Source organism: Peromyscus leucopus, chromosome 5 (genome assembly GCF_004664715.2).
Source record: "Peromyscus leucopus breed LL Stock chromosome 5, UCI_PerLeu_2.1, whole genome shotgun sequence".
Lineage (NCBI taxonomy): Eukaryota > Metazoa > Chordata > Mammalia > Rodentia > Cricetidae > Peromyscus > Peromyscus leucopus.
This window is the reverse complement of record NC_051067.1, coordinates 145,614,416-145,640,773: the sequence shown is the minus strand read 5'-3', so window position 1 is coordinate 145,640,773 and position 26,358 is coordinate 145,614,416. Positions and strand designations below refer to the sequence as shown.

General features: G+C 44.7%; 1 pseudogene; it reads left to right on the top strand.

Moving 5' to 3' along the window:
* The first annotated feature begins 851 nt into the window (after nucleotides 1-851).
* The window catches only part of LOC114690131, a 49,085-nt pseudogene continuing 23,578 nt past the window's right edge, over nucleotides 852-26,358 (top strand).

The window sequence follows — 26,358 nt, the reverse complement described above, 5'->3', positions numbered from 1 at the left end:
CATCCCAATCCCATCCATCTCCCATTCCCTCTGTAGCTTCCCATCACCCTTGTAGCATCCCCCCACAAGGAAAACTTAAAAAGAAATAATAAAAATAAAATAAAAATTTTAAAAATAAAAATACATATAAGAACACTAATTTAAAAAAACAAAAGCAAAAACAAAACAAACAAATAAGAACAACAACGACAAAAAAAACTTCAATCTTCTGTCTCTCCCACCTCTCCACTGACTCTTCATTCCCCTTAGTGGCATTGGGACCTGCTGTGTATCATGAAGCATACATACGCTTTTGACCAAACAACTTAATTTGCAAATGTTTGTTGTGTAGTGTGTTGTCGGTCAGGTTTAAGGTCTCTGGCTTCGGGTATGCCATCAATACTGGACCCTCACCAAATCTCTCGGGTGTCCTGCTGCTGCCTCGAGTCATGGAGATCCTGTGGCTATGGGTCTTCTTCAGGACCAGTCCCTTTATGCACACCAGCAGGTCATAGATGGGGCAGATGATGGGGAGTGCCGACTCAGAGTCCTGGATGAGTGCCTAGGTGGTAGCTGGGTTGAATTTGGGCTGCTGGGACCATGCCCCTCAGGTGAGTGACAGAGCCAGCTCTCCCACAGCTGTGGTGAGGGTGGAGCCAGCTTTCCCAAGTGGAGGGGGCAGCTCTCCTGTGTAGGATGAGTCCAACGGAGAGCAGACTCAGCTTTCCAGTGAGGGTGGAGGAGCCAGCTTTCCCCTGGCCAGGGAGGGGTAGAGCCAGCTCAGCACAGCCCTGTACTTCACATGATTCACATTGGCCACTGTGGTGACACACACAATGAACATCAATACAGACCCCAGCTGCATCTGGACCATGAACCCAGACATGGCCATCAGCAGCATCTTGGGCCAGGTTATCACCATGGCCCTGGATGGCAGTGCAGGCCTCTCATATTGGGAGCCCAGCAGTAGCACGGTCTCAGACTCCAACATGACCCTTGGTGGTGGCCCATGCACAGCCTTTGATGGTAACAGGAGCCATCGATATCAACTCTCATCCTGGCTGTGGCAGGGCCATGGACTGAGACATGGCCTTTGGCCATAACCTAGGCTCAGATGCTGTCCAGGTCATTTTCAACACAAGGAAACTCTGAGAAATTCTCACAGTCATAAGGAGCCAAGGAGACATGTTGGCTACATGAATATATATCCTGAAATCAAAAAAGGATGCTGAACTGGACATAGGAACACACACATCACACGTAATCCCAGCCATCTTGAGGTAAGAGGGTCAGTCTGAACTACACAGTGAGTTCAAGAGTAGCCTGAGCTACACGAGACTCTGTCACAGAGAGCGGGGTGGGGATGGGGATGTACATGAGGGTTCTGGTTTAAAACACCAAGAAAGTCTAAATATAGACTTCAGTAATGTATCAAACTGCTTGATTGATTGTAATAAGCCAAGCATACTATGGTGATGGTTGGGCTTGACTGTCAGCTTGATAGGACTCAGGATCACCAGTGAATTTGTGTATACAGACATTTCTAAAAACGTTCACCTGGGGAGGGAGACTCACACTGAATGTGGGCAGCACCATCCCCTAGGCTAGCATTCTCCACTGCATAAAAAGGAGAGAGTGGCCTAAGGAACAGTGTTGGTCTCTCTCTGCTTCAAACCTGCAGATGCAATGTGATCAGTTCCCTCATTTCCCTGCCACCATGCCAGCATCACCGGTGAACTACCAAAACCTTCAAGTCTGGGAACCCTGGCTAGGGGTGGCAAGAGAATGAAGGAAGGACAGAGCCACAGACACACAGACAGCAAAGTTTGGATCAGTTGGGAGTTTGCCACAGACACACAGATAGCAAAGTTTACATCAGTTGGGAGTTTGCTACATCAGAGTGCTTATTAGGTACAGTGGAGCCAGGGTGTTGTTCTCTGGTCTCAGTAGGAGGTCTCTGAAGGCAGCAGTCTCAGGCTGTAAACATCTGGGAGGAGGAAGCTGTAGTTACTAGTCTTTGTACTGATCTGACTCTGAAAAGCTTGGCCATTTCCCTTGAACCTGGGCCATGTGGGAAATGGCTTTGCCATCAAAACACACATTAACTAAGGACTTCACTCACTCAGAGCTTCCTCTGCCTGCTACCTGGGAACGACCCCCACACTGAGAACCAAAACAAACCCTCCTCCCTGAAGGTGCTTCTTGTCCTGTATTTGGTCACAGCAGCAGGAAAAGTGTTCACTAATACAAGACGTAATAACGAAGGACACTGGGTGCAGGGTCTGTGGGAACTCTACACTCATCTCAGTTCTTCTGTAATTAAGATGGTTCTGAAAAGTAAAACCTTAAAAAAAAAAAGTCCACCTGACCCCACAGCTCTCCGCTTCACTGCAAAGACAGACTTGCAGGGACCTGACAGCGAGGGCCTGCCTTAGCACTGGGCCTGCAGCAGTGGTTTGACTTGACTGATGGGAACACCAAAGACAGCTCCCTTGAACCAAGAGCTTGAAACGGATGGGAGTCACCTGACCTGGCAAGAGTAAATTAAATAATCTGTGTGGGAGCAAGGTTATCTTCAAATAGCAGACTTGTAATTGCAGCACACACCACATTACCCTGACTGACAGACTCATCTGTACAAGAGGTTAGCAAATTACATCTCATAGATCAAATTCATCCTACAGACTTCTTTTGATGAAAAATTGGTTTATACCCTTCAATGAAGAAGAGGAGGGAGGAGGTGAAGGGAGAAGTAAGAAGTGGAGGAGCAAGGAGGGAGAAAGGAAAAAGGGGGAGGATAGGGAAGGGGATGAGAGGAGGAATTGGGAGTGAGAGGAAGAACACACCATAGGTGGGGAAAGAAGGAGTGAGGGGAAGAACACACCATAGGTGAGGAAGGAGGGAGGGAGGGAGGAACACACCATAGGTGAGGAAGGAGGGAGGGAGGGAGGAACACACCATAGGTGGGGAAGGAGGGAGGGAGGAACACACCATAGGTGGGGAAGGAGGGAGGGAGGGAGGAACACACCATAGATGGGGAAGGAGGGAGGGGAGGAACACACCATAGGTGGGAAGGAGGGAGGGAGGGAGGAACACACCATAGGTGGGGAAGGAGGGAGAGAGGGAGGGAGGAACACACCATAGGTGGTGAAGGAGGGAGAGAGGGAGGGGAGGAACACACCATAGGTGGTGAAGGAGGGAGAGAGGGAGGGGAGGAACACACCATAGGTGGTGAAGGAGGAGAGAGGGAGGGGAGGAACACACCATAGGTGGGGAAGGAGGGAGGGAGGGAGGAACACACCATAGGTGGGGAAGGAGGGAGGGAGGGGAGGAACACACCATAGGTGGGGAAGGAGGGAGGGAGGGAGGAACACACCATAGGTGGGGAAGGAGGGAGGGGAGGAACACACCATAGGTGGGGAGGAGGAGGAGGAGGGAGGGAGGAACACACCATAGGTGGGGAAGGAGGGAGGGAGGGAGGAACACACCATAGGTGGGGAAGGAGGGAGGGAGGGAGGAACACACCATAGGTGGGGAAGGAGGGAGGGAGGGAGGAACACACCATAGGTGGGGAAGGAGGGGAGGAACACACCATAGATGGGGAAGGAGGGAGGGAGGAACACACCATAGGTGGGGAAGGAGGGAGGGAGGGAGGAACACACCATAGGTTGGGAAGGAGGGAGGGAGGAACACACCATAGGTGGGGCAGGAGGGAGGGAGGAACACACCATAGGTGGGGAAGGAGGGAGGGGAGGAACACACCATAGGTGGGGAAGGAGGGAGGGAGGGAGGAACACACCATAGGTGGGGAAGGAGTGAGGGGAGGAACACACCATAGGTGGGGAAGGAGGGAGAGAGGGAGGAACACACCATAGGTGGGGAAGGAGGGAGGGAGGGAGGAACACACCATAGGTGGGGAAGGAGGGAGGGGAGGAACACACCATAGGTGGGGAAGGAGGGAGGGAGGAGGGAGGGGAGGAACACACCATAGGTGGGGAAGGAGGGAGGAGGGAGGAACACACCATAGGTGGGGAAGGAGGGAGGGAGGGAGGAACACACCATAGGTGGGGAAGGAGGGAGGGAGGGAGGAACACACCATAGGTGGGGAAGGAGGGGAGGAACACACCATAGATGGGGAAGGAGGGAGGGGAGGAACACACCATAGGTGGGGAAGGAGGGAGGGAGGGAGGAACACACCATAGGTTGGGAAGGAGGGAGGGAGGAACACACCATAGGTGGGGCAGGAGGGAGGGAGGAACACACCATAGGTGGGGAAGGAGGGAGGGGAGGAACACACCATAGGTGGGGAAGGAGGGAGGGAGGAGGAACACACCATAGGTGGGGAAGGAGTGAGGGGAGGAACACACCATAGGTGGGGAAGGAGGGAGAGAGGGAGGAACACACCATAGGTGGGGAAGGAGGGAGGGGAGGAACACACCATAGGTGGGGAAGGAGGGAGGGAGGGAGGAACACACCATAGGTGGGGCAGGAGGGAGGGGAGGAACACACCATAGGTGGGGAAGGAGGGAGGGAGGGAGGAACACACCATAGGTGGGGCAGGAGGGAGGGGAGGAACACACCATAGGTGGGGCAGGAGGAAGGGGAGGAACACACCATAGGTGGGGAAGGAGGGAGGGAGGGAGGAACACACCATAGGTTGGGAAGGAGGAAGGGGAGGAACACACCATAGGTGGGATAGGAAGGGAGGAACACACCATAGGTGGCCAGCAAAGCCTAAAATATTAATCATCTGGCCTTTTATAGAAAAATCTTGCAACTCCTGATCTATCTAGCAAACTACCTAGTCAAACCAAGATTATGTCTACACAAATGATCTCTTAAAATGAGATTCTGGTATCACACTTTGGCAAAGAAATACACTTGTGGCATGGCCCTTTTCATTTCTGAAAACTACTAAGAAAGAAATGTCTTCACAACTTGCCCACATCTATCAAAGATATGCTTTGAAAAGCCAAACACTGCTCCTTCAACATGTATAATTATTAAGTCATGTATGTTTAATTCTATTTGCGTTCTAATTAAAAGATAGTTTGCTTCTTTGGAGCTGTAAAAATAAACCTCTAAAAATAATACACTAATTTCAAAAGATGATACTTCAACTTAAAGGCCAGGAGAGAAGTCATCTAATAGGAAAGCATGGTCAGCTTTTGCCCGCATTTTGCAATGTGTGTGTGTGTGTGTGTGTGTGTGTGTGTGTGTGTGTGTATCACTCAGAGCAATAGATTTTAAGAAAAACGTAACAATTTGAACATGCTCTATTTTTTTCTCTGTGGGATAAATTTTTGCAAAGTAATCTCCAAACAAGCATAGAATTAAGTGAATCAAAGTAGAAATTCATAATCAATGACACAAATTAAAGAAGTTACATTATAAATGTTGGGTAACTGGAAAATAAATATATATATTTTGACCCATCAGGTTATCAAAGACAAAGTTGCTTCCTAAGGGTCTATGATGTACCTTATACTAAGTAGAAATGTACATGCAAAGTAAAAAGCAAAGCCCAACAAGCTTACACATGGAAATATCTGTGTGTGTGTGTGTGTGTGTGTGTGTGTGTGTGTGTGTGTGCGCATATGTGTGTGGTGGGGGTGTTCATGAACCTACACACAGTCCAGGACAAATAACCTGTGTTGCAAAGCTCTGTTTATGATTTGAGGAAAATTCAAAGTACATGTACTTGGGGGATGGAGGGAGAGGGGTGGGGAAGGTAACATTAAAATAATGGACAGATTTTCATCTGGTCTACCCAAAGTCAACCTTTACTATGTTGGCAGAATCTCAGGTGCTGAGGCAAAAAAAAAAAGAAAAAGAAAAAAAGAAAAAGAAAAAGAGAAAAAAGAAAAAGAAAAAATTCAACTAATCAATAGTGTAATTTTCTCAGTGACACAGCCCTGGATATGCAGAGCCGTGAACACTGCTCACCAGTCCAGATTTTTACACCTCTGCTTCTATCAGCCAGAAATCACCCTCTTGGCCAAAGTGTGTAGTAGGTCAGCCCTCCCAAAGGAGATACACGCAAGGACAGGCCTGAATTTTGTGGAGCCTGAGCTTAGAAAATTTGAAAAGAGAGGGGAATGAGGGGGAGGAGGAAGAAGAAGAGAACACACTAATATAATAAGAATATTATAAAAGTTAAAACAAATTATAATTGCTTTTCAGAAAGTTGGTAATACTATAAACATCAGAAAAATCCAAACAATTATTTTAGTAATGCCTGACGCATCTCTATAATATTTTCACCATGCTTTGCTACATACCATCTTTTTAAAATTATAATTAGTAATACATACTAATTATACAAGTTAATGGGATTCATCACAGGCTAAACACTTGTCCATGACAGTTTTCCATACCAAAAATAGAAAGATACTTCTTTTTAAACATGGTTGGTCAAAGATCTTTGCAAATTACTGATAGTTGCTGTGATCTATTATGTATCTTGGATGTAGTTTCCATGTGTCCCTCAAAGGTTGCTGCAGGCTAAAGGATTGTTCCCTGTATGATGGAGGTGAAAGGCAATGTAGGGAGTACTGGAAGGTGACCCATCATTGGGAACACTATCCTCAGAAGGCATTGATGCAGTTCTTTCAGGACTCTGGTAGTTACTGTGAGAGCAGGTGGCTAAAACACTAACATAAACTTTGCATTTGAGGTTGAACTACCTCAACCATTCAGGTTCAGGAAATAAGAGGATTTGTTTTAGTTTGTGTGGTTTAGTAAGGCCATAGAAAGTCACCCTTGCCCCATCTTAGTTACTTTTCAATTGCTGTGACAATATACCATGACTAAGGCAATAAGAGAAGGCTAGAGTCCATGGTGGAAACATGGCAGCGGGCAGGTAGACATGGAGCTGGAGCAGGAGCTGAGAGCTTACATCTTGATCCGCAAGCAAGAAGCAAAGAGAGCTAACTGGATCCAGCATGGGCTTTTGAAACTTCAAAGCCCACCCCAGTGTCACACCTCCTCCAACAAGGCCATACCTAGTCCTTCCCAAACAGTTCCAGCAACTGGGGACCAAATATTCAAACATATGAGCCTATGGGGGCCATTTTCATTCATACCACGACTCCACCAAATCTGTCTTGCAGACTCACCATTGGGTTACCATCTGCCACAAGGAATTTGCCAGATACTAAATAGAACTGTCTGTTCTTGAATACTCAGCCTCCAAATTTGTGAACTAAATAACCTTCTTTTCCCCCCATTAGTCCATCACAGGTATTTTATTATAGTAAACAATCAATATGAGCACTGAAACACAATTCAGAGGAGGGTTTTGTTCTGTTTGTTTGTTCGTTTGTTTGTTTGAGTTTATTATTGCAGAAACATTCAGTAAAACTTCCGCCAAATTTTACTTCCTCATGAGGAGTGGTTGGTGCATATATAAAATCCCTAGGTGAAAGCCCACTGAACATAGTGTGAGAACTTGACTCAAAAGGTAAAAAATAACCTTTTTCTTTCCTGTTTGAACAATGAGATGTCAGAGTGTATGGAGGAGTAGAGACTAGTTCAGTGATCCCTAAATCAACGCCACTCGTTGACCATTGCGCAGGAATTTTCTCATACCTCACTATGCATCCTCTTGTCCTAACACTTGTTCTTTCTGCTCTTGCTTGGAGTACCCCAAGAGCACAGTCACTCAATGTGGCTTGCTTCAGGCTCAGCTGGGTAGCTACTGAGGGAATTTGTTCAAGCATCTGCTTTATACTAAACTGTGGCAATAATAAAGTCACAGGCTAAATGGTCAATAAATCCTCTCCACTCACTCATCTCTGGGAGAAAATTCTGCTTGAGCATAGATTTTATCATATATGATTACCTCAAATTGTGCCCTTGAAACATAGGGATTCTGGTAAACAATAGTTTGCTCTTCTCAAAAACATGCACTTGTAAACAAAACAAAACAAAACAAAAATCAACAGTAACTACATTGTTGTATTATCGAGAATGTTTTTGACAGAGAGAACTTTGATTTTTTACTATGTATCTATGAAAACAGAACCTTTTACATCTAATTACACACATTGGATGTGGGAAGACGTTTTCATAGAGGAGCTTCTGGCTCCACTTCAAACCTCATTTCCCTCCACAAACCATATGTTGCCTTTATCAGGCATGACAACAGTCCACGTGAGCAGAACCTGTGGCCTGATGTACAACCGTGATCTGACGTGAGTATTACAACACGGGTAAGTCACTACGCGCCCGCCGCGAAAGCTGAATGCATTCCCAACTTCTTCTGCACCTTGCCAGATACCCAGATGTCCACAGTTCTTTCCAAAGCAACGTGGAAAATTCTACCAGGAAATCAAAGTACACAGAGTTGCATTTTAAATATCTTTTTATGAATTTTATGAAAATATATGACTGCATGAGTACAGGGCCTTGGGAAGGGACTTAAGCTTCATGGCAAATCCACTTCTAGACAGAGTTCACCCCTAACATCAAGCACTGTGCAGGAAAGCCTGGACCCAAGTGCCAACTGCCCAAGGTTAGACTCTTCGGCCTAGAACTTAATAACTGTGAAATCTTGGACAACTATTAAATATGAAATAAATTCTTGGGGAGAAGCATTGTTTTTTTTTATTCTTTGAGGCAAGGTCTTATGTAGCCCAGGCTAACCTCCAGCTTCCTATGAAGCCCAGGCTAGTCTTGAATTCCTGATCCTCCTCCTCCCACCTCCCTAGTGGTAGGATTACCCACAGACAAAACCATGCCTGAAGCAATAAACTGAATTCTGTAATGAAATGGGGGCTTCTTTACATTTATGTGTTTATTATATTTAATTGGAACAGAATTTTATATATATGTATTTATTTATGAGATACAATATAATTCTACATGTACTTATGTGTATGGGTAGCAATCAAATGGGGATAATTAACACTTCTATATCCTGATATATTATTATTTATGTTTAAAGCCTTCAGATGACTCTTCTGTTTTTTAAGTAAATAATAGACTGTTATAAACTACACTTACCCTGTGATACTGCAGAATATAGAGTTTTGTTATTCTATTAGACTGTATTTTGATACCTAGTATATAACCTACCTCCATCTTTCCGCTCCATTTCCCACCCTCCAATTCTATTCTCTCTGCTTTGTGATCAACCTTTTTTCTCTTCTTTTTATTTTAATTTATATTAATTAATCAGTGAATTATTTTTTCAGCCCAATCACAGTTCCACTCCCCCCTCCTTTCCTCCCAGTCCCTCTCCCCAGTTCCCCCCATTCCCCTATCTACTCCTTCTGCCTTTCCTTCAGAAAAATGCAGGCCTTCCATATAAGTCATCCTTCTTTAGCATCGACATATGAGTGGATGTGGTTTTTTTTACTTAACACACTGTCCTCGGGTTCTACACATTCGTCCACTTTGTTGGACAAATTTCTTAATCTCTCTAGCTTTATTTTGCTCATCCATAAAGTAAACCTCCTAAGAGCACCTGCTTAATGGACTGCTGGAGACACAGGCACACTAAAAAGATGTCAAATGTCAGCTGTGTTTCTTTTTCTCTGCAATCAGGCCACACAGGACAACAGCTGCCTTACAGTACGTGCTCAAGCATGTACGCTTTGCTTGCAGGGCTTAAAGGTCTCTCTGGAGCCTCTTCAAACTCCTCATCTTGACCTGACATTGAAATCAAAGATGCAATTTCCCTAGCAGAATGTCCCTTAGCCCTCCTGGCTGTGAAAGCTTTTCAATGATCCCTTCCTCAATGTAGTTCTCAAAGGGAGGGTCTTCTGTACCTTCCTGGAGCAGAGAAGAATACACAATTAGCTTTAAACATGATAAGCCTTCCTAGCTCTTTAAATTCTTCCTTTTTCAAAATATTTTAGCACATCAGTTTTACTTGATGCAAGCTACTGTTAAAGCCAGGGGTTTTTTTTTTTTTCCTTTAATCAAATCAAAAATTAGTCTGATTCTCAACTGCTGAAAGTAGACTGGTTCCAGGAGAACTGTTAAGCCCATCTTTGTCAACAAATTGTCTGAATAAAAATTAGATTCCTCACTCCTTGGTTATACCCTCATCTACTTTCCAGAATGCAATGGTCTAAGTGAACTGACGTCTACAATCCTTGGCCATGGCAGATTCTTCCTCTTGGCTCCACACTGGGCACAGGTTTTAAAACCAAAACAGGTGGCAATGAAGGACTTCATATGGCAGAACTGAGACCAAGAGAAGCTGGCTACACACAGCAATAGGGCTGCACAGCCTTCAAACAAGAATAAGTTCATTCCCATATGTAGATGTAACTAACTCTCTTATTAAATAAGAAACACAGAATCAATGTAAAAGAGAAAGCCAAGAGGTCAGAGCTAAGAGCTAAAACCTTACCCTTGCTCCTGCGGTGGTCCTACCTCTCCAAAAAGAGACCTACTTCCTGTGTGTTTGTCTTTAATATAGTCTTTCTGTTCTGCCTTCTCATTGGTTGTAAACCCAAACATGTGACTGCCTCATCACTGCCTGTAAGAACAGCCCTCCAGGTCTTAAAGGTGTGTGTCTCCAATGCTGGCTGTATCCCTGAACACACAGAGATCTACCTAGCTCTTCTACCAAGCACTGGGATTAAAGGCGTGCGGAGCCACCGCCACCACCGCCACGCTCTTGCTATGGTTCTAATAGCTCTGACCCCTGGGGCAACTTTATTTATTAACATACAATTAAAATCACATTTCAGTACAAATAGAATACCACCATACCCATAAGTAGGAAATGGGGCTGCCTTTCCCAGTCCACCGGTTCCTTCCTATATTTCATTTTAAATATTCTTGAAACCTGGGCTTTCCTGATGAATTCATTATGTGCAAGCAGAAGTTTTACATAACAGAGAATAAGGAGATAAAAATGCTTTATAGTAAGGGCGAATGTTTTCCCATGACCCATGTTTCAGTTGCGTCAAGGGATGCACAGGCTGGACCAGGTTATAAAATGTTATTCTTGCATGGTCACAGACAAAAACACTTGAAAGCCATCTCATAAGAGATGCTACAATGCTTTCACTGCTATTGCAATTCAGCAGCTGTCATAAACTTTGGATTTGGCTTGGGCTACCTCCATCATTCAGCATGTGATGGTGGTTGGCTGGTTTTAGTAAGGCCATTGAGTCAAGAAGCTGTGACTGCTGCCTGAGCTGAGAATGTAGAAATTTGCTTCCATCGTCTTCTCTTTTAGGTTTTCTGTTGTTGTTGTTGTTTTTAATCTCACCCACTAACCTTGAATTTCTTATGCTTTCACACTGCATTTCCTTTGAAGAAATGTGGGGAAACTCACCCCAAAATATGACATGCTGGATTTCTGATTTTTTTTTTAAAGATTCTTGGAGAGTGGCAGATAGGAGAAACAGCTTAGTCTAAATCTCCATGCTCTACCCACAGACCAGACCCTCCAAAGACACACTTCTCATTGGTCCCTTCTTTGACTTATGATCAACTGAGCAGGAAGGATGGTTAAAAATTTACCATACCTGGACAGATGGTAAATGATGATAAATCATAAATGATGGTCCATGTCCTTGGCCCTTATGCTTCCCAAAGAGAATCATATTAACTATTATCTAATCACTGGGTGCATTCATTCATCATAGTCAATTAATGCTCCTAAATTGTTACATCCTCACCCCATGAAAAGGGTCTATGTCCAGACTTCATTCATGCAATATGCAAGTGACCACACTTCTGAGTATGTATTTTCTCCTATTTCATCTGTTTACTGCCCATGCACTCCAGCAGAGGCTCTGACAGCAAAGGTCTCTCTCCTCCCAATACTTCAGTGGGCACTTCTTGGGTGGCATGGGCAGTTCCCCACTTATGTCAAGGGTTGTCAGAATCCCACAGGAAATACTAACAGAACCTTCACTGCTCTGCTCCCAGCTTTAGTTTTATCCATCTCCCTGGGGATCCATAGCTGGACTTTCCTTTTGAGCTGCCAGTTCCCAAATAACAACACAGAGACTTATTAATTATGAAAGCTCTGCCTTAGCTTAGGCTTGTTCACAACTAGCTCTTATAACTTAAAGTAACCCATTTCTATTGATCTACATTTTGCCACATGGCTTGTTACCTCTCCTCGGTACCATGCCTCTGACTTGCTCTGTGTCTCACTGGCTTCTCCCCATGCCTAAATTCATGCCCCTGAGTTTCTCTCTCTGCCTGGAAGTCCTGCCTAACTTCTCCTGCCTAGCTATGGCCATTCAGCTTTTTTATTAAACCAGTCACAATGACACATCTTCACACAGTGTATGAGTATCCCACAACAGGGGTCTGTTGTCTCTCACTTAATAACTCCTATATCAAAGTTCTCAATTTCAAACAAAATGCATGCATGAGTGCACGCGCGCACACATACACACACACACACACACACACACACACACGCACACGCACACGCACACGCACACGCACACGCACATGCATACACATACATACACACAAATATATCTTTTAGACTCAGTACTGATGACACAGTCTTTATAATATTTCTCAATATCCCTTGTTTAAATACTTTTTAAAAAAATTTTTATTCATTTTACATGCCAACCACAGATCCCCCTCTCATCCCTCCTCCCACTCCTCTGACCCCTGCCTGACCCACCCCTCATCCCTTCCTTCAAAATGGTAAGTTCTCCCATGGGGCGGGGGACAGCTAAGCCTGGTACATTCAGTTGAGGCGGGACCAAGTCCCTCCCCCTTGCATCAAGGGTGAGCAAGGTGTCTAGGTAATGGGATCCAGAAAGCCAGCTCATGCACCAGGGATAGATCCTGATCACACTGCCAGGGGCCCCTCAAACAGGCCCAGCTACACAACTGTCTCCCATATGCAAAGGGCCTACTTTGGTCCCATGCAGGTTCCACAGCTGTTGGTCTGAAGTTCGTGAGTTCCTGTGAGCTTGGTTCAGTTGTCTCTGCAGATTTCCCCATCATAATCTTGAACTCCCATGCTCATATAATCCCTCTTCCCTTTCTTCAACTGGGGGAGGGATGGAGTGGGAGAACAATGAAAGAGATATCTTGAGAGAGGGAGACATTATGGGGTAAAGGAGAAACCTGGTGCTAGGGAAATTCCCAGGAATCCACAAGGACGACTCCAGATTTGACTACTAGCAATAGTGGTAAGGGTGCCTGAACTGCCCTACCCTAGTAATCAGATTGGTGAATACCCTAACTGTCATCATAGAGCCTTCATCCAGTAACTGATGGAAGCAGACACAGAGATCCACAACCAAGCACCAGGCTCAGCTTCAGGATGTAACATGAATCTTAAAAGGTCTTATAATATAAAACCCAGAGCCAGATATTGGGGTGAAAGCTGAAAGATCAGAAAAGCAGATCTAGCTTACCTCTATGAAATCCTCAGCCTCAAGAGAGCGAGTTCCTGTTTCCTCACACCTTATATATCTTTATGTGTCCTGCAATATTACTTCCTGGGATTAAAGGCATGTGTCACCACTGCCTGGTTCTGTTTCTCTCTTGTAGCCAAGTGTGGCCTTGAACTCACAGAGATCCAGATGGATTTCTGCATCCCGAGTGATAGGATTAAAGGTGTGTGCCTCCACTGCCTGACCTATATGTCTAATTTAGTGGCTGGCTCTGTCCTCTGATCCCCAAATAAGGTTTATTGGGGTACACAATATATCACCACACCAGGAGTCCAGTTTAGCTACTTTCTTACAATCTAGATTCAGAACTACAGACAAGAGCATTAAATTGGCTGAGAAAGCTCATGTGTGTTATTCCCAGAACATCAAAGAATCCCTGTAGTTTATGTGAAATGAAGGAAAGTCCTGTCCAGCACTTACTTGCAATCTCTGACAAATTCTCAAGAATAAAATGGTCTTCTATATGGGGTAGTCCCTTTGTTTGGTAGGTCTTTGAAACAGGGTTTTGCTGTACAGCCCAGGTTCATGAATTTTCTAACTCCTGTCTCAGCCTCCCGCACACCTGAGCGATAGGATTACAGGTGTGGAGCTTTACCAAATGTTCATATGCCATTCTACTGCAATTATTTGAGTATTACTCCTCATGCTTCATAAGCAATGAACTAATCCAGAAAGTTGCTTGTCTTTCTTTTTTATGTACCGTACCATACAGCAAAGTATGTGGCTTAGAGTAAGTAAAGTATGGGTTATTGTTTATTTTGTTTCTAGAAAGAAGTGGATAGACATTAAGAACCACAGACAACAGAGTCAAGCTGTTGACTAAGCTGAGGAACTAAACAACAGTGAGTTAAAGATGGATCAGCAGCAGGTCCCCGAAAACCTACAGGGAATAAAAACAAGTACTCAGGCTCCGGGAAGAAGTGCCCTAAAACTGTGCTGACCAAGCAAACCTTGACTAAGCCAGAATCCCAATCTAAAGCAGTGCTTTCTGCCTGTCCATTCTGCTGAGGAAGCATTTCTGAAGGCTCTAGTCTCCCAGCCATCGTGTCTAAGCCAGAGTCTCCCAAGGAGCCAGGACAGCAGATGAAGCTCTTCATGGGAGGCCAAGCTTCAAAAAAACCAAGGAGAGGCTAAGGAGCCACTTAGAACATGTGGAACGCTCACCGACTACGGGGTGAGAAGAGATCCAAACACCAAGCGATCCAGGGGCTTTGGATTTGTCGAGTATGCCATTGCCGAGGAAGTAGGTGTGGCTATGAATGCAAGACCACATGAGGTGGATGGGAGAGGAGTTGTGGAACCAAAGAGAGTTGTATCAAGAGAAGATACTCAGAGACCAGGTGCCCACTTAACTGTGAAACAGATCTTTGTTGGTTATATTAAAAAAGACACTGAAAAGCATCACCTGTGAGGTTATTTCAAACAGTATGGGAAAATTGAAGTGATTGAAATCATGACTGACAGAGGGGCTTTGCGTTTTTTGTTTTTGTTTTTTAACCTTTAATAACCTTGACTCTAGATAAAATGCCATACTGTGGATGGCTACAACTATGAAGTAAAAAAAAAAAAAAAAGCCCTATGGAAGCCAGAGATGGCTAGTGTTTCATCCAGCCAAAAGGGATGAAGTGGTTCTGGAAACTTTGGTGGCAGTTGTAGAGGTGGTTTTGGTGGCAATGACAACTTTAGTGGAGGAAGAAATGTAATTGGTCACGGTGGCTTTGGTGGCAGCCACAGTAGTGGCAGCTATGTCGGCAGGGGTGATGACGGTCATGGATGTGGTAATGATGGAAGCAATTTTTGTGGGTGGTTGGAAGCTACAATGATTTTGACAATAATGACAAAAGTCTTCAAAGTTTGGACCAATGAAGGGAAGAATCTTTGGAGGCAGAAGCTCTGGCCCTAATGGAGGTGGAGGCCGGTATTTTGTTGAACCACAACACCAAGGTGGTTATGGTGGTTCCCACAGCAGCTGCAGCTAGGTGGTGGTAGGAGGTTCTACTTATTGCCAGGGAATGAAGCTAGCAGGGCAGGAGAGCCAGAGGAGGACAGGGGAGCTGCAAGTTGTAACAGATTTGTGAACTCAGCCAAGCACAGTGGTGGCAGGGCCTGGCCACTACACAGAAGACAATTTGTTTTAATTTATTCTATGGTTTTAGACAATACTTGTGTGTATAGGCAAAACACCATATTTGTGGCTTACTGTGTAACAGGTTATAGTTTCTGTTCTGTGGGAAGTAGAAGGAATTCCAACAAAGGGTTTATTCTAGAACTTTTTTCACCCATGCTGTTGACTAATAAATATAATAGTATGATCCTGGTGCTGAATGAAAGTGTCCTTTTTTAATGTGCTGTGTAAAGTTAGTCTATTCTGAAGCCATCTTGGTCAACTTCCCCAACAGTGTGAAATTAGAATTCTTTCAGGATGGTGCCAGGTTCCATGTGGAATTTATTTATGATTGCTTGGATAGAGAAGCCATTGTCTTCAGAAACCTTGTTGCAGTTAAACTGCCAGTTACTGTTGTGACTAATGAGTATTACCATTGAAAGGGTCATCCAAGCAAAGTCACGATTTGGTTATAAATGATTGATGACATACCCTATTCAATATCACAAGTAAACAATGATATAGATAAAAATAATAATAGGTGGGAATGAAGCGTGTATATCATCCATTATTATATGTAATCAATAAGTGATTGAATTCCCTTGAAAAAATCTAAATCAACAAAGCTAACCCTTTAAAAAATATTAACCTTCATATCCTCATTGAAAATGCTCTCTGAAACACTAAATTTTCTGAACTTAGACAAAGGGATCCAGGGTAGTGCAGCTTTCAGGGTGAGGATACCCAAGAGATGGATGAAGCTTAGTTGCTCACTGAAGACTTCAGGAAGGACCACAGAGCAGGGACGGAAGACACTGTGGCCTGGAGCAGACAAAGGCAAGAAATTAGAGGATTCCCTTTTCTCACCAAGGGCCAGAAAAGGGGAAGTGGGAGACAAAGTTAGTGTGTGTGTTGAGTCTTAAAGTTTGAACATGAACTAGAACGACAGATGTCAAGGGAGCTATGTCCAGGAGACAGGCAGACACTCAGGAAGGTCACACTGAGAAAAACAGACTAGGCCTTTCAGCATGGTGAAATGCAAGGCTGGACCATCTACTGCGGTGATCCCAGGCACTAAAGGAAGTGAGTCTTATCTATGAATCCCTTCAGGTAATTGAACACTCGTGGTCTCTTTGAAATGTGTCCAAATTAAGGTAACAATTGAAAACTTTCTCGTGTCCTGCCTCTTCACAGTTCCTCATCATTTCAGAGAGTGGCTGGGATGCTGAGGGGTGCCCTATGGGTGTCACTCTGCTGGTCCCTGCCCTTAGCAGTTCAGAACACAGGCTGCCCGGCTGCCCCTTCCTGCTGTGTGGATCAAAGCTCATGAAGGATCCTTTGAAACTTGTCCTTGTGGGAGGTTTTCTCCTCTATCTCACTGTCTCCTCCTCTTCCGATAAATTATAAGCAAACACATACAGATGTGACATATGCATCCATCATCCTCACCTGCAAGCGTAACTTCTGCTCCAAGCCACTATTACCCTAAATGTGACCCTTGAACCCAAGTGTTTAGATTCCCAGCAAAGTTCCCTTCCCCATTATTTCCATGTCTTGAGCTCTCAGGAATGACCAGAGCCCTCTCTCTACTTCCCTGCTCAGGCAGCACTGTGCCATCTGCCTGGTGGTGTGAGTTGTGAGCCAGACCTGGGACAGCCCCTCTGTGGGCACTGTGCTCCTGTTGTAGGTACCTGCTGACCTATGGTCAATGCTGCTGGGATGTACCTTAAGCCTTTATAGCAGGACAGCACAACATGGACTCTGGAGCTGCTTCCTTAAGGGGAAATGGTGGGTACCCATGCCAAGGACACCATTTCTATCACGTCTAGAGCCTTCCACCTGCCTCTTGCTACTGATGAGGCCTCCTCATCTACTATCCTCTCCTCAGCTCCTTTCTACCTTTTCCACTTCAGAAGGAGTCAACTGTGCAGCCGGCCGGGCTGAAGATATTACTGGCATGCAGGAGCCACCAGAGAGCCACAGCCTCGCTCCACACAGGTCACTGTGCATTTCCCAGGGCCACAGGGTCCCACTCTCCCCCTTTCGTGTTGCTCTGTGGCATGACTCTCAGGACAATGCTGCCTTGTACTCCTGTTATTTCAGAGACAGACTGTGGGAAAACAGCTCTTTCTTTTGTTCTACGGTCTCCCCACCCCCACACAGGAATTGGGACACAGTCCTTTGGGTGAAGGGATGTCACTGATATGCTCAAAATCTCTCTTTCCCTCCAGTACCTGGAACACTAGTGTCAGCCCAGTGGCCTGGGGCCTACTTGAACTTCTCCTGCTTTAGACAAATTTTCTTTAGCATGGTTCTTAATTCCTCAAACACACATCATCAGACTTTCTCTGGGACTTCTCAATCCAGAGCCAAGGTCATCCTCTCTGCCTCCCACCCTTCTGCATCCCTGAGCAAGAAGAGGTCCAGGGAAATGTCCTGTAAAGCTATACTGGTATCTGTTCATCCTCTAGGTGAGCCTCAGCTGAGCTGAAAAGTCGGGAGAAGCTAATGCTGCCGTTGGAGAAAAACAGAGCATCGTGAACTGGGAGGGAGCTTCACACGTGGCCCTTGTATTTAGAAGCATAACCAGGCTTAGAGCACCAAATCAGCTTTTTATCTCGAGCTGTTTGTTTGGAAGACTTTCTGCAACACTGGGATAGAATGAAATGATGGCAAGTTTCTCAAGTCTGGAGAAAGTAGGGAAACAAAGTAATCTCCATTCGGTCCCAGACCTCTGTAGTCCTTAAAAGAACATCAGCAGTCCAGATCAACATGGATGAAGGCAACAGCCCCCCCAGGAAGATACTTAAAATGTAGACCACTGTTCTAACCATCACAGAAAGAATGAAGATATTCTCATTGTTTTCTTTTTGCCCGATATAATATTTTTATTAATTACTTGGGAATTTTATACAATGCACCCCAATCACACTTGATTCACATTCCTCCCAAGTTCATCCTCCAACCCTTGCACCCTCCTTCCCCTCCCCCAAAATACACCAAGTCCACTTTGTGTTGCCCATACACTCACTGGAGTACGGAGTGAAGATACCCTAAAGAGACGCTTCCTCTCCTCTTTAGCTGCTGGACTCTTGAAACAGTGGACCCCCAGAAGTTGTTTTGTTCTGCATGCTTCTTGCCCTCTATTTAAATTGACACTTCATATCAGAACCCTGAAGATGAGCTTGGAGGGGCCGCTGGATCTCTATTTGTTCCTCTTCCCAAAGTGGCCACATTAAACACATCTCCTTTCTCTGCTTTTCATGAACACTTTGTCTCTTCAGTTGGTCTGTTGAGGATGGGTGGCTCAGTCTAACTTGTTAGGGTAACCTGGGCCCATCCTCACTTCACGATTCTGGTAAAGAGCCGAAGAGGGCAGAGCTAGGCTCTGAGCATCAGGGAAGGCTAGGTAACCATAAACTTATCAGAGACCTCTCTGAAAATAAAGCTACAGCAGGGCATGGGCACCGTGCTAGAACAGGGGCAGCCTTTCCCCTCAGACAAGCTTCCTGGGGCAGAGGGCAAATCATGCATTTCTGCACCCCAGCACGTGGGAGCAGCCACAGTCTGGAAGAGACAGAAAGGCTCCAGAAGCACAACACTGGCTCCCCCATTCAACTCCAAGGTACAGAATTCAGAAAAGAAATAAAAAGATTAGTCTTCCCTGAGTGTGAGTAACTGGAAATAACTAAGAAGTTATCAAATCTTCACTATATCCAAGAGTTTTTTTAAATTGTTCTGCTACAAGAAAAAAAAAAAAACAGTGACCAGCAAAAAGACCCACTGTACCCCAACAAGTTCATACTGCCAACATTCCATCTCTTAAAGACACTCAAATCTACACTCTCCTTTACATCTCCTTTCCAGGACTTAAAGTTGATGGACAAGACAGACGTGCAGAAAATATCAGTAGAACTTCATGGAATTCCATTTTACTTTCTCATTACAAGTTCTGATTTGACTTGATCCCTTTTTTGCCCTAGGAAAACACAGTTCGGTATTTTTGCATTTTCCCTCATCCTCTCTCTAGGCCTATGTTCTAGTTTTCTTTCTGTTGCTGTGATAAAAAACAACCAGCCAAAAAGCAACAGCAGCAAGAACAGGTTTATTCTGCTTACAGCTCCAGGGTAAAGTCCATCCCTGGGAAGAAGTAAAAGCAGCCAGTCACATCACATCCACAGGCAGGAGCAGAGAGAAGTAAAGGCCCGGAGACCTCCTTGCTTGTCTACCGTCTGCTTGGTTTCTCCTTACTCATACTTTTCAGGACTCCCTACCTAGGGAATGATGCTGCCCTCAGTGGGCTGAGTCTTCCAGAGAATGCCACACAGACATGCCTATCAGCCAACGTGATCTAGGTAATTCCTCACTAAGAGTCTCTTCCCAGGTAAATCTAGATTTGCCAATTTGACAGTTAGAACCAGTGGAAGCTGGGAAAATGTTAGCATGATAGCTGTGAATGTGGAGAAATCATAGGGCATGTAGCTATAATACAAATTATTCTTGTCCTTGTCTTTCTCACTGCAATTGTTGCCTCTGCTTTCACAACACTGTCCATGATATTTAATGAACCTCTGCCTTTGTCCATTAAAACAGTACCTTATTCCAAGTATGAACTACTTTACCACCATAAGACAAGCATCTCATTTATTATGCTACTAAATCCCGAGAAGTTCCATCTGTCTTTATTAGTGGAAATCTACCTCCATGTTGGGATACCCTCTTCTCAGTATCTAAGAACCTCAGAGATTCACTGAATCCAAAGGAAGTCCAGGTTCAAAGCGAGAAACGCAGTTGTAACAAGTACCGCACCTCAGCCCTATCGTGAAGGGTTGCTATTAAACATCAGTCCCGGGTGGGTCTAATAATCATATAAGTTACAGCACATCAAGAGTGGCGCCCACCCTTTCTTCCTTCAGGCTGATGTGCTGAGGCACAGTTCCAGAGTCAGAATATTAGCCTCAGCCATATATTGTACCCTCTCCTAAAATTCTTTTGGGCTTTAGGGGAGTCCCAAGCAGCTAATGCAGACATTTCAAGAGCTCTGCATAGGGGCTTTAGTAAGCCAAACTCAAGATTCTGTTGAAGTCTCTAAAACCACCTTACAGGAGACACCCTAAACTTATGTCTTATGCCCCTATTCTTTGGGGGCCAGTGCCTGTAAATCTTCTGTCCCCCTCCCTCCTGCTTAGGAATTCTTTGTCTCTGCCCATCACTGGCTGTGAGCAGTGACAAGTGCCCGCTAGTGAGGAGATGAGGAAGGTGACTGCCGCCATCCCATGCTTTCCATGTAGTCACCACGGTTCCTCACCCTTGCTATTCCCGGGACCTGTACCACCTTTGTTGGTTTCCCGAATGCTTCCCACACTTCTGAAAGTTCCCCTTTACAAAACTAGCTTTGCATTCCTGGGGGGCGTGAGAGGGGGACTCTTTTAGTGGTCTATGTTTCCTACTGGAAATGTAACTGAGGCATCAAGTTCCCTAAAGTAGTCTCATTTATTTAAGTAAACTTCACTTCTGGTTGCTGAAATTTGGTACACACGATGCTTTTCCATGGCCCAACTCAAGAGGACTCTTAGCCATGGAAATATCCCACAGCTGGAAGTTAAAAATGTCCACTTTACAGATACAAATACAATACTAAGTAGAACTGACACAAATGCTAACCCAAAGGTTTCCTCTGTAGACCCCAGAGGCAAGTTCTTCCTCTAGCAACACTCAGTGGCCCTGGGCCAATGGCAAGTTGATTGTTACCAATTTGGTCTTTTAGTATATTGGTCATTTGGTGAAACGATTTGACAGGTTGATGTTTGGTTAACTGGACTGTTTCTTTGTTGTTGTCAAGGTGTATTTGTATTTATTTTCTGTGTATGAGTGGTTTTCTGCATGTATGTAAATGCAGACTGTGTGTCTGGTGCTCATAGCAAAGAGAGAAGGGCAGTGGGTCCCCCAGAACTGGAGTTATGGATGGCTATAGACCATGTGGGTGCTGGAGGCTGAGACTGTGTCCTATGGAAGAGCACCCAGGGCTCTTACTGAGCCACCTCTCCAGCCTGTAATTAGCCTGTTTCTACACACGACTTCCCCTCCAGACTCCAACCCCAACCTGTTTCCTTGGGTTGGTTTTGAAGCCTCATGTCTCCCAGAACAGTGTAGGAACACTTGAGAGTAGGAATCGGTTGCTACTTGTCTTTACATTTTCCTACTTCTGTCCAAGGCCTGGACACAGTGTTTTCAGTAATAATGACTCAACAGATGCTTGGGGAAGTGAGTGAGCAAAACTCCACAGTGAAAGGCTGTGGACACATGTGCACACACACAACCATAGACTTATGGGCACGTCAATAGCAGAAAACATTTTCTCATTGTGGCACCCTGACTATTTCTAATAAAGCCTTTTAAAAAATACTACCAATTACCTAAATGATACCCAACACGTATCTATTTTCAAATTTCAATCCTCAAACTCTACAGGCTATTTTAACTGCCCCCTCCACAAAAATCTCTCTTGAAATTTAAAACCCAGACCAGAAGGCTGACCAAGATCCAAACATGAATATGGTGGCTGTCTCTGGTTTCTAAAATAGAAGCAGAGAAATGACTCTCCCGGCGGTATTTTTAGCAGCGTGAGGGAAGGAGCTCCCTGTGCTGCTTCTTGGCAGGCTCACAGTCTGTCACTCCTGAGCCCGTCCCTTGAATCCTTCCAGCTCCTCCACCAGTCCGCATCCTTACTCCTGCCTGTGGTCCACGGAGCCTATCAGCTTTCTTTTGCCCAGGTTGAGACATTGAAGACAGCAGAGTTCAGCCAGACATGGTGGCCCACACCTTTAACCCCAGCACTAGGGAGGCAGAGGCAGGTGTATTTCTATGAGTTTGAGGCCAGGTTTGACTATATAGCGAATTCTAGGCCTACCTGGCCTACTAGAGAAACCCTGTCTCAAACAAAAACAACGGAGCTCAATAGCAAGCAAGGAAACAATCCATTGGGATTCAGTGTGCCAACATTATAGGAACAGTGTTTCAAAGAGGACCAAGTCATGTTTGTGCATACTAAGCATTCTCTGGTTTAATCACCTCCAACTCCTTGAAGAAGCAGATATAACACACCCTTTCCATGGATGAGGAAATGGGGTGCCCAAGAGTATCCACTACCCCTGCTGGTTAACTAGGAAGGCCATACTTAATTCAGAGCCAACTGCTTATGCCTCTCCTCATTGATTCTGACAAGAAACCCAAAATCTGGGTTGAAAACTTGTCCCCATGGTTCACACTTCACAAAATGGAGAACCAAGCAGGCTCCCCCAGTGTGCACATCAGAAAGGGACAGAAAACAGGGTTCGGTCTATGACTGGTGATCAGCAAAGTCAGCAGAGGGCCGGGGTGGGGGGCTGCTGGGCCCCATACTCAGGCACCATGTCAAAGGGAATACTGTTCCTCTGCAGCACATGTTCAAGAGGCGATCTGTCCAGGCCAGGACACCCTGGTGACAATGTAGATCAACGACTCCTCAAGTGGGGTTGCTATGAGATCACGCTCAGCAAAGTGTGGAGGGGGATCAATTAATAATGCACTCGGCACCGGTTTATAGAAACTTCTTCCTTACAAAATATGTCTCAGGGAAGCTAGGTGACACCATGTCCCATTTCCCCTGGAGTGTCACAACCCAGACAACTGCCTGGTATAACTAGTCGTAGGGTTCTCGTTTAGTCTCAGAAGTACTCCGGTCTGCATAGTAATCACACAACCACCCTTCATACAGAAATCAGTATTCATGATTTGTTTGCAGACAGGGCCTCATGCAGCCTAGGTTGACCTCAAACTCACTATGCAGTTGAGGATGACCTTGAACTCCGGATCTTCCTGACTCTGCTTTCCCAAGTGCAGGGATTTTAAGCCTGCTCCTGTAAGCCTGATTTCTATTTGTGATTTTCTAAGGCAAAAGTCTTTCTATTACCTCCTTCTGCTCTCCAAAACAACCAAGGCACCAACCGTGCTCAAACAAGAGCATCCATGAGGGCTGAGGCAAGACTTAAGCAAGTCACGTGGAATTTACACTTTCTCAACATCTCAAGTCAGGAACCAAACAGATTATGTTTTTTCCTCGGTACACTGTAACTGAGTTTCTCTAGAAGTTTTCCTGAGACAATGCCATCACTGGAAGACTGCAAGAAACCAGTGACTACTCAACTCCTTTGAGGCTATCATAATGACACTAGTTTTGAAGCTCCAAACTCATTTTTTTTTGAAATATCAATTTTTTATTTCATATCCTAACCCCAGTTTCCTCTCCCTCCTCTCTTCCCAGTCCCTTCCCCAAATCTCCCCTATGCCTCTATTCAGAAAAGGGCAGGCCTCCCATTGATATCAAAAAAACATGGTATATCAAGTTGTAGTAAGACTAAACACATTGCCTTGTAATCAGGCTGGGCAAGGCAACTCAGTATGAGGAATAGGTTCTCAAAACCAGCCAAAGCATTAGGGACAGCCCCTGCTCCCACTGTTAGGAGTCCCACAAGTAGACCAAGCTACACAACTGTCACATACAAGCAGAGGGCCTAGGTCAGTCCCACGCAGGCTCCCTGGTTGTCGGTTCAGCCTCTTTGAGCCCCTGTGAGCACAGGTTAGTTGTTTCTGTGGGGTGGGTTTTCTTGTGGTGTCCTTAACCCCTCTGGCTCCTATAATCCTTCCTCCCTCTTTTTAGCAGGTTTCCCCAAGCTCTGCCTAATGTTTGGCTGTGGGTCTGCATCTGTTTCCATCAATTGCTGGATGAAGCCTCTTTGATGACTACTGGCTAGGCACCAGTCTATGAGTATAGCAGAATATTGTTAGGCATCTTTTCATTGACATTTTCTTTTCTCCGATCATTTTTGGTTCTATGCTAGGACTCTGGTACACCCAATCTCTGGGTCCTGGCATTCCAGCCAGTGTCAGGAGTGGGGTTCATTCCCATGGCATGGGTCTCAGGCTGGACTAGTCATTGGCTGGCCACTCCCACAATCTCTGTGCCACCCTTACCCCAGCATATCCCATAGGCAGGAAAGACTGTAGGTTGAAGGTTATGTGGCTGGGCCGGTATCCCAGTCCCTCCACTGGAAGTCTTGACTGGTCACAGGAGTTAACACTTCAGGCTACATATCCCCTATTGCTAGAAGTCTTAGCTGGGGTTATCCTTGTGAATTCTTGGACATTTCTCCTGCACCAGGTTTCTACCTGACCCTGAAATGCCCCCCATTTCCAGTAATCCCTTTCAGTACTCTCCCCCACCTGATCCCTCCTGTTTCCACCCCCATCCACCCCCAGTACACCGACAAAATCTCTTCTATTTCCCCTTCCCAGGGATATCTGAGTGTCCCCCTTGGGCCTTACTTGTTACCTAGCCTCTCTGGGTCTGTGGATTGTAGCATGGATGTCCTTTACCGCTAATGCCCACTTATGAGTGAGTGCATACCATGTTTGTCTTTCTGGGTCTGGGTTACCTAACCCAGAATGATTATTTCTAGTACCATCCATTTGCCTTTTGAATGTCATGATGTTATTGTTTTTAACAGGTGAGTAATATTCCATTGTGTACATGAACCACATTTTCTTTATCCATTTTTTGGTTGAGGCACATCTAGATTGTTTCCATGTTCTGGCTATTATGAATAAAGTTGCTATGAACATAATTGAGCAAGTGTCCTTGTGGTATGATTGACTATGCTTTGAGTATATGCCCAAGAGTGGTATAACTGGGTCTTGAGGTAGATTGACTCCCAATTATCTGTTCCTCAGCCATTTGAAGTTCTTCTGTTGAGAATTCCCTGTTCAAATCTGTACTCGAGTTTTTAATTGGATTATTTTGTTTATTGATGTCTGGTTTCTTGAGTTATTTATATATTTTGGAAATCAGCCATCTGTCAGATATGGGGATGGTGAAGAACTTTTTCTATTCTCTAGGCTGCCATTTTGTCCTATTGACAGTGTCCTTTGCCTTACAGAAGCTTTTCAGTTTCATGAGGTCTCATTTACCAATTGCCAATCTTAGTGTCTGAGCTATTGGTATCCTGTTCAGGAAGCTGCCTCCTGTACCAATTCATTCAAGACTATTCCCCACTTTCTCTTCTATCAGGTTCAGTGTAACTGGATTTATGTTGGGGTCTTTGACCCACTGGGACTTGAGTTTTGTGAAAGGTGATAGATACGGATTTATTTACATTCTTCTACATGCTAACATCCAGTTAGATCACCACCATTTGTTGAAGATGCTGTCTTTTTTCCATTGTATAATTTTAGTTTCTTTGTCAAAAATCAGATGTTCATAGGTGTGTAGATTTATGTCTGGGTCTTCAATTCTATTCCATTGATCCACCTGTCTGTTTTTATGCTAATACCATGTAGTTTTTATTACTATAGCCCTGTAGTAGAGCTTGAAATCTGGGGTGGTGATACCTCCAGATGTTCCTTTATTATACAGGATTGTTTTAGCTATCCTGGATTTTTTGTTTTTCCATATGATGTTGAGTATTGTTCTTTCAAGATCAATAAAGAATTGTGATGGGATTTTAATGGAGATTGCATTGAATCTGTAGGTTGCTTTTGGTAAGATAGCCATTTTTACTACGCTAATCTTACCAATTCATGTGCATAGGAGATCTTTCCATCTTCTCCATTTTTTTCTTCAAATATTTGACGTTTTTGTTATACAGGTCTTTCACTTGCTTGGCTAGAATTACACCAAGATATTTTATATCATTTGTGTCTAATATGAAGGTTGTTGTTTCCCTGATTTCATTCTCAGTCCATTTACCATTTCTATACAGGAGGGCTACTGATTTTTTTTAGTTCATCTTGTATCCAGTCACTTCACCAAAGGTATTTATGGGCTATAGGAGTCCC